We start from the raw sequence: 9871 nt of genomic DNA, 5'->3' as shown, positions 1-9871 counted from the left end.
TTCGAACTTTTGCTTCTATTTGAGGAAACTTATAAATAGATTTTTCGATTTTATTTTTAGAGAGTAGAATTTTAGTTGATAATTTTAGATTCTCAAAGTTAGTTTTTCAGCAATTCTAGAGAGAGAAACTCTCCTCCATTCAAGCTTCAATTTGTAATCCTTCTTAACTCTTCTTCAATTTTGCAATTTAATTCATAGTTTCTTAATTCTTGCTCTTGCTTTGTTGTTGATTGTTCTTCAATTCCTTAATTTCTTGAATTCTTGATTTCATTGATTGAAGTTACTTTGATTTTCAATTTGTGATTTGATTGTGCAATTGAACTCTCAATTCTCTTCTCCTACTCCTTCAATATCATGCTTGCTAGCTTATTCTTAATGGATTGCTTGATTTCTAGAATGACTAGTGAGTAGATTTAGGTTAGGGTAAGGGGAGAATCTAGGGGCTTAATTAGGGGAAATTGTTGATTGATTGTTGGTTGATTCATGTGATTAAATATGATTTGATGATAGGATATCCATGCTAGTTGAGTGGTAGTTGCAAATGCTATTCGATTAGAATCACGTGGAACCATAGGTTAGGTTTGGCAAGAGATTGTGGGCCTATCTTGTGTGATCAAATGGCGGTGCCTATTATATGCTAGTTAGTTTAATCTAGGATTAGGCGAAAGCTCTTCCGTGGATTAGACGCTTAGCGCTCCCTATCCGGGAGGTGGCGGGTTCGTCTTTAGATGCCATTTGCCTAATCACCATTTCGTTGCATGATCACCATTGCTAAATAGTTGAATTCATTTCCCCCGGTTTCCCTAACCTATCCCCGACTCCCTAACGTTTCCCTTTCTTGATTCAATTTAGCATCATTCTTCATTTTTAGATTCTTAAAAGTGACAATTCAAAACCAAATCCTTGTTCGAACTAGATTGACTTTAAAACTCATTAACCACCATTTCTTTGGGACGATCCCTTTGCTTACCTCTAGCCGGTAGTTGAGTGGTTTTATAAATTTTGTTTGCATAGGTTGTTTTCTATCAACGACGGAAAATACACCTATAAAAATGGCGCCGTTGCCGGGGAACGGTTGTTGTTTTTGAGTTTTAGTTGAGACTAATTCATCATTAGAAAATACAAAAACATTGCAATTTCGCTTAGCTTTCTTTTTCCTTGGCATTGCTCAAGGTTTTTCTTGAGTTTGTATGCTTGTTAGGGGGCGTGCTCGTCAAAGGATCCTCCATCCTCTTGACCTTGAATTAGAGAGGACACTTAGGAGACAAAGGCGTGTACGGTCTAGCTCATCAAGCAATAACAGATTCGCATCATTGAGTGTTGGTGAGGAACAACAAGAGAGTGAGCAAGTGTTTGAGAACATGGCGCTCCCGGTTAAGAACTTGGGAACACCGGGGGCATTCGAAGCTACATGTGGTGTTCAAGCCCCCACAACGGGTGCCAAAAACTTTGAGATCAAGCCCGCCTTGATCAATTTGGTGCAAAGCCACCCCTTTTGTGGGAAGAGTAATGAATCACCTCACGAACATCTCCAACAGTTCGAGCATTATTGTGACACAATCAAGCACAATGGTGTCACATCGGATTATGTGAGGTTGACATTGTTTAGGTTCTCTCTACTTGGGCGAGCAAGTGATTGGCTTGACAAGGAGGTCAAGCCCAACTCACTTCGCACTTGGACCGAAGTGACAAGTGCATTCTTAAACAAGTTCTACTCGCATGGGAAGACGGCGGAGTGTCGCCACAAGATCCAATCCTTTGAGAAAAAGCGAGATGAGTCACTCTTCGAAGCTTGGGATCGTTTCAAGGAGTAGCAAAGGGAATGCCCACACCATGTGATTCCTAAATGGTTGTTGCTCCAAACATTTTACTTGGGGTTGAGTCCAAGTTCGAAGACAAGTCTTGATGCGGGCGCGGGAGGCCTCATTATGAATAAAACTGAGGATCAAATAGAGGAAATCATTGAGGATGTAGTTCAAAACTACCAATCTTGGCATGTAGGCACAAGGGATTATGATGGGAAAGGTAGAAGTGAAGATGGTAAGGGTTCGGTGTACGCCATAGAGCAAGCACGGATGATATAGAAGCTTACCTCGCGCTTGGAGAAGCTTGAAAACACACCATTCGCGGGGGAGAGCTTCAAGCCAACCGCCATCACCGACTACAATTCCTCCTCCCTCGGCCACTCTTCTCTCTAAGGGGAAGGGCAAGGTTAGTTCTTATGGCTCAATGCCTCCGGGCACATTCTTTTGTGAAAATCGCCAAGACTATAGTCATTCCCCCGATGCATGCCCCTTAGTTCATAACTTGTCATTTGTGGATTATGGCCCTTCGTATGAAGGAGAGTTTGATGTAGAGTATGCTAATGCCATCAATGAGAGGTCTAGGAATGATAACCCTAACAATCCTAATTTTTCTAGGCAACCTAGAGGGCCCTCCATGTATGGTCCCCACCAAGGCTATGGCCAAGGAAGTGGGTACGATAGCCAAAATCGAGGTGGCGATAGAGCACAAGGCTATCAAAGCCAAGCGCCCTATGGTCAAGCTCAAGGTTTTGGCAATCAAGGCCAATACAACCAAGGGGGTTATAATCCCAACCATCAAGGTGAAGGGGGTTATTACTACTCTTATGGGCAATTTAGGGGTGCCTCAAGTGGGGGTTATCCTTTGAACTCAGGAGTTCCTTATGGTGCATCTCAATTGCCACCTCCCGGATTCAATGGACCGAGGACCTTTGGCAACCAATATCAAGCAAACCTTAGTGGTTATGGCGTGGCACCTCCACCACTCCCGCCTCTAAAGTCCAATCTTGAGGCTCTCATGGAGTCGTTTGTGGGGGCGCAAGCCAAGAAGAATGTCGAGTTTGAAGATGGATTCAAACAATCCAACACTCACTTGAAGATGATTGAGACCCAACTTGCTCAACTAGCTAGAACTATCAAAGAGCAACAAGTGCATACAAGTCTCCCACCCCAAGGTCAACCTCCTAAGCAATTGTATGCCATTGTGACAAGGAGTGGGAAGACCTTAGATGATAGTGCTACGCATGATGAAGCTCCTAGCTCTAGGGGTGAGAGTTCTATGGGAAATGAGTCCTCGGACCGTGATGATGTGGAAGAGAAGTCTCGTGTCGACGACATGAGTGATGGTGATAAGTCGAAGGAGACTCCTCTTCCTCCTCTCCCAACTCCTTTTTCCCCCTATCCCCATAGACACAAATGGGATGTGCAATTCGCAAAATTTCTTGTGATTCTTCGACAATTTTATGTCACTATCCCCTTTACGGATGCTTTGAAACAAATGCCTTCTTATACGAGATTTCTTAAGGAAATCTTGAATGGGAAGCGGAATTGCGACGTAAAGGAGACGGTGAACCTCACCGAAAATTGTAGTGCTATCATTCTTAACAAAACGCCACCCAAACTCAAAGACCCGGGAAGTTTTTCTATCCCTTGTGCTATTAAGGAGCTTGAAATAAGCAATGCCTTGTGTGATTTGGGTGCTAGCGTTACTATACTACCTTATTCGGTGTTTGCCAAGCTTGACGTTGGAGATCTTGTCCCAACCAACATCACCTTGCAACTTGCCGACCGTTCGGTCAAGTATCCTATTGGCAAGGTTGAGGATGTTCCCCTAGTGGTTGGCGAGCTTACTTTCCTTGTGGATTTCGTCGTCTTGGACATTGATGAGGATGCCCATACCCCCATTATCTTGGGGAGGCCATTTTTTGCCACCGCGGGTGCTCTTATCGATGTGCAAGAAGGACTAATCACTTTGAAAGCGGGAGACGCCAAGGCTAGTTTCAAGCTTGCAATTGATGAACATTGTTGCTCTAAAATGAAAAGTTGCATGAAAATTGACAATCTTGCTTGTGTTGAGAACAACCACTCTTGTGCTAATTCTTCTAACAATTTTCATGTTTCTAAGTGTGCTAATGAGCTTGATAGGTCCTCTCTTGATGACAAGAATGTCCATGGAGTCCCAAAGGCGCTTGGGGATGAGCTTGATGATGTTGTTGTTAGGTTATGATACATATGACAAAACATAAATCATGCGGAATAACCATAAAGCCAGGAAACATATTATTTACACATAATCATTTAGCATAGTTTAGATGCATACACTTTGTAGCGTGCCTTCCCTAGCTGCGCCCGAACCGAACAAGAACAAGTCTTTAGGACTCCAAGTGTCGTCCCTCCGTAGATAGTCCACAGCACGTCCGGATCCGCCTTAAGCTTGACCAACTAGAATCGCCCTTAAGGTTGCTTAGGAATTTCGGCTATTATGGTGCAAGTGTTTGGCTGATTCTGCTTAAAAACCTTACCTTTGAATACTTCAATTGTATCTATAAATTATGACCCTAGGCACCTATTTATAGAGATATGGAAAAGGAATTTTAATCCTACTAGGATGTGGATTTATTAATTAGAATCCTATTTGAACTCTAAATAATAAATTTAATCTATTAGGATTAGGATTTAATCAATACACGAATTCCGATAGGATTAGGATTCGTTACGAACACGAGCGTCGTAGGGCACGAGCATCGCACCACCCGCGCAGGCCTTGCGGCCCACACGAGCAGTCGTTGCTCGCAGCCCAACAGCACGCTCAGCGCGCGCGCCAAAGGCCTTGTTGGGCCTGGCCTTGCGCTGGGCCTGGCGAGGCTGTGGCAGTTCCGTGTTTGGGCGCTCGGCATGCTGGGCGCGGGCCTGGCTTCGTGCTAGGCCTTTGTCTAGCAAGCCTCGTCCGATGCTAATTCGTACGATGCGCTTCCGATTAAATTCCCGGTTCCGGAATTCTTTTCCGATACGAACAATATTTAATATTTCCGATTCCGGAATTAATTTCCGTTTCGAACAAATATTTAATATTTCCGTTTCCGGAATTATTTTCCGATTCCGATAATATTTCCGATTCTGACAATATTTCCGTTTCCGGCAATATTTCCGATTCCAATAATATTTCCATTTCCAATAATATTTTCCGATACGATTATTATTTCCGTTTGACGCCCGTCTAAAAAGTGACGAGGTGTACCTTATCAATCACAGGTCACTCATTAGGTAGTGGCTCGTCATTAAAAAGGACGCCCGTCCAAAAAGTGACGAGACGTACCTTAACAATCACAAGTCACTCACAGAATAGTGGCTCATCATTATTATAGGACGCCCGTCCAGAAAGTGACGAGGCTACGACTTGGATAATATTTATATTTCCGATACGATCCATATTTCCGTTTCCGGCAATATCATCGTTTCCGGAGTATTCATTTCTTGCTTGTGATGATCTCAGCTCCCACTGAAACCAAGATCCGTCGATTCCGAATATCCATAGATGGAGTATTTAATGCCATTAAATACTTGATCCGTTTACGTACTATTTTTGTGACCCTATGGGTTCAGTCAAGAGTAAGCTGTAGATTAATATCATTAATTCCACTTGAACTGAAGCGGCCTCTAGCTAGGCATTCAGGTCACTTGATCTCACTGAATTATTAACTTGTTAATTAATACTGAACCGCGTTTATTAGACTTAATATTATATGCATACTTGGACAAGGGGCATTATTTCCTTCAGTCTCCCACTTGTCCTTAGGGACAAGTGTGCATTTCTTAATTCCTTTGTCACTCGATGAGTTGTCACCCTTATTATGTCCAGAGGTGTTTCTCGGTTTCAGAGTTCAACTGATCAAATAAACAGATAATCATAGCCTATGATTCATCCGAGCACGGCCATGCATTTTACAGTTTCTAGCTCTCCGAGTGGCCTTGTACAACTTTTAAGCATCTCATCCCGATTTATGGGAGGACAATCCCAATCTTGTGATCTTGAGATTAGACTTCGTTTGATAGGTGATTACCTGAGCGTTTCCTTTATAGCCTCCTTTTACGGTGCGACGGTTGGTCAACGTCAAAGCAACCAATTCTCAAACAAGTAATCTCAAATCACTCAGGTATTGAGGATTTAGTGTCTAATAATTTTAATGAAATTTACTTATGACAGATTTTCATCTCTTACAGTAAAGTCTCATAGGTCTGTCCGATACTAGTCTTCCCAAAGTAAGTATCTATGCAAATGATTACGACATTGCCATGTCCACATAGTTCAAGAAACATAACTACTAGTCATCTTGCATTCCAGTCGTCTAACGTTTTCTATGCGTCCAATTTTATAGAAAACTCCGACCAGGGACCATTTTCAACCTTTGACATTCAAGTTCACTTGATAGACATTTCTTAGTCACAGGACTGGTCCTGACAGTCTATCTTGAATATATCGTCAAATTGAAGGGACTCATCATTTAATAAACCTCAAATTGTGAATGATTAACCAATAATGTTTTACAAATAATTAAACTCTAAAACTTTAAAACATTAAATGAGGACATCAAAGCCATTCTCCAATATGCTTGATTCCCATAGCTGCAGTGTGCAAGTTGTGCTTCGCCTGCGGCAGAGGTTTAGTCAATGGATCTGATATGTTGTCATCAGTTCCAATCTTGCTTATCTCGACTTCTTTTCTTTCAACGAACTCTCGTAGAAGGTGAAATCTACGAAGTACATGCTTGACTCTTTGGTGGTGTCTAGGCTCCTTTGCCTGTGCAATAGCTCCGTTATTATCACAATACAGGGCTATTGGTCCTTTAATGGAGGGGACTACACCAAGTTCACCTATGAACTTCCTTAGCCATATAGCTTCCTTTGTTGCTTCATGTGCAGCAATGTACTCCGCTTCAGTTGTAGAATCCGCAATGGTGCTTTGCTTAGCACTTTTCCAGCTTACTGCACCTCCGTTGAGGCAGAAGACAAACCCAGACTGTGATCTGAAATCATCTTTGTCGGTTTGGAAACTTGCGTCCGTATAGCCTTTAACAATTAATTCATCATCTCCACCATAGACCAGTAAGTCATCTTTGTGCCTTTTCAGGTACTTCAGAATATTCTTGGCAGCAGTCCAATGTGCCTCTCCTGGGTGTGACTGGTATCTGCTCGTAGCACTGAGTGCGTATGCAACATCCGGGCGTGTACATATCATAGCATACATTATTGAACCAATCAATGATGCATATGGAATCCCATTCATTCGTCTACGCTCATCAAGTGTTTTTGGGCACTGAGTCTTGCTTAGAGTCATTCCATGAGACATGGGTAGTTAGCCTCGCTTGGAGTCTGCCATCTTGAACCTATCAAGTAATTTATTGATATAAGTGCTTTGACTAAGTCCAATTATCTTTTTAGATCTATCTCTGTAAATCTTGATGCCCAATATGTACTGTGCTTCTCCTAGATCTTTCATCGAAAAACATTTCCCAAGCCAAATCTTGACAGAGTTCAACATAGTAATGTCATTTCCGATAAGTAATATGTCATCGACATATAATACTAGGAAAGCAATTTTGCTCCCACTGACCTTCTTGTATACACAAGATTCGTCTGCGTTCTTGATGAAACCAAAGTCACTGACTGCTTCATCAAAACGTATATTCCAGCTCCTTGATGCCTGCTTCAATCCGTAGATTGATTTCTTTAGCTTGCATACCTTTTTAGCATTCTTTGGATCCTCAAAACCTTCAAGCTGTGTAATAAGCACAGTTTCTGTTAAAACGCCGTTTAAGAAAGCGGTTTTGACATCCATCTGCCATATTTTGTAATCGTAATATGCAGCGATTGCTAACATTATCCGAATAGACTTTAGTATTGCGACTGGTGAAAAGGTTTCATCGTAATCCACACTGTGGACTTGCCTGTAACCTTTTGCAACCAATCTAGCTTTGAAAACTTCAAGTTTCCCATCCTTGTCCTTTTTTAGTTTTAAAACCCACTTGCTTCCAATGGCTTGGTAGCCATCTGGCAAATCGACCAAATCCCATACTTGGTTTTCTGACATGGAGTCTAATTCAGATTGCATGGCTTCTTGCCATTACTTGGAGCTAGGGCTCGCCATAGCTTGTTTGTAAGTCGCAGGTTCATCACTTTCAATTAATAGAACGTCATAGCTCTCGTTCGTCAAAATACCTAAGTACCTTTCCGGTTGAGATCTATATCTCTGCGATCTACGCGGGGTTACATTTCTAGATTGACCATGATTCTCACCAGATACTTCTAAAGATCACTGAGTTTCATCCTGAATGTCATCTTGAGCATTCTCTAGAGTTTGTTGTTCGACTCGAATTTCTTCGAGGTCTACTTTTCTCCCACTTGTTATTTTGGAAATGTGATTCTTTTCCAAAAAGATACCATCTCGAGCAACAAACACCTTGTTCTCAGATGTATTATAGAAGTAATACCCCTTTGTTTCCTTTGGATAGCCCACAAGGATACATTTGTCAGATTTTGGATGAAGTTTGTCTGAAATTAATCATCTTAAGAAAAGACACATTTGGAGGTTTTCCAAACCATAACTCATATGGAGTCTTTTCAACAGCTTTAGACGGAGCTCTATTTATAGTGAGTGCAGCTGTGTTTAGTGCATGTCCCCAAAATTCTATTGGAAGTTCGGCCTGACCCATCATTGACCTAACCATGTCTAGCAAGGTTATGTTCCTCCGTTCCGACACACCGTTCCATTGTGGTGTTCCAGGAGGAGTCAATTCTGATAGAATTCCACATTCTTTCAGATGGTCATCAAATTCATAGCTCAGATATTCACCGCCTCTATCAGACCGCAGTGCTTTAATCTTCTTGCCTAATTGATTTTCTACTTCACTCTGAAATTCCTTGAATTTGTCAAAGGATTCAGACTTATGCTTCATTAGGCAGACATAACCATATCTACTGAAGTCATCAGTGAAAGTGATAAAGTAGCTGAAACCACCTCTAGCATTTGTACTCATTGGTCCACATACATCTCTATGGGTTAAACCCAATAGTTCATTTGCTCTTTCTCCAACTTTAGAGAAAGGTTGCTTTGTCATTTTGCCAAGTAAACATGATTCGCACTTACCATAATCCTCTAAGTTAAATAGTTCTAGAATTCCTTCCTTTTGAAGTCTTTCCATGCGTTTCAAGTTAATATGGCCTAATCGACAATGCCACAGATAGGTGAGATCTGAATCATCCTTTTTGGCCTTTTTGGTATTTATGTTATAAACTTGTTTGTCGTGATCTAATAAATAAAGTCCATTGACTAATCTAGCAGATCCATAAAACATCTCTTTAAAATAAAACGAACAACTATTGTCTTTTATTAAAAAGGATAATCCCTCAGCATCTAAGCAAGAAACAGAAATGATGTTTTTAGTAAGACTTGGAACATGGAAACACTCTTCCAGTTCCAAAACTAGCCCAGAGGGTAACGACAAATAATAAGTTCCTACAGCTAATGCAGCAATCCGTGCTCCATTTCCCACTCGTAGGTCGACTTCTCCCTTGCTTAACTTTCTACTTCTTCTTAGTCCCTATGGATTGGAACATAAGTGTGAGCCACAACTTGTATCTAATACCGAAGAAGTTGAATTAGCAAGTATACAGTCTATAACGAAAATACCTGAAGATGGAACGACTGTTCCGTTCTTCTGATCTTCCTCTAGCTTTGGACATTCTCTTTTGTAATGGCCTATTCCATTAAAATAAAGACAGCTTGATGTGGACTTGTCCTGCTTTGATTTATGGACTTTCCACTTTTCTTGAACGGTGTCCCTTTAGCCTTGAGTAAATCTTTGGCTTCGCAGTCCAGTATTATCTCAGCCTTTCTGACAAGGTGAACAAATTCTGCAACTGTTTCTTCTCTTGGTTCACTTAGGTATAGTTGCTTGAAGCGACCAAACCCACTGTGCAGTGAATTGAGTAAGATAGAGCCTGCCATCCTTTCGCTTATTGGTGTTCCTAGCAGACTTAGGCGATCGAAATATGAAAGCATAAGATCCACG

General features: G+C 41.5%; 1 non-coding gene across 1 annotated transcript; it reads right to left on the bottom strand.

Annotated features, from left to right (window-relative positions):
- Positions 1 to 1734: 1734 nt before the first annotated feature.
- Positions 1735 to 1840, bottom strand: LOC130466634 (small nucleolar RNA R71). The gene has a single exon (XR_008926806.1). It is a non-coding gene; the product is annotated as a small nucleolar RNA R71 (small nucleolar RNA).
- Between the last annotated feature and the right edge of the window lie 8031 nt (positions 1841 to 9871).

Source organism: Spinacia oleracea, chromosome 1 (assembly GCF_020520425.1).
Source record: "Spinacia oleracea cultivar Varoflay chromosome 1, BTI_SOV_V1, whole genome shotgun sequence".
In the NCBI taxonomy this organism is placed as follows: Eukaryota; Viridiplantae; Streptophyta; class Magnoliopsida; order Caryophyllales; family Amaranthaceae; genus Spinacia; species Spinacia oleracea.
Note: the sequence above shows the minus strand (reverse complement) of the source record. Positions and strands in the feature narration are given on the sequence as shown.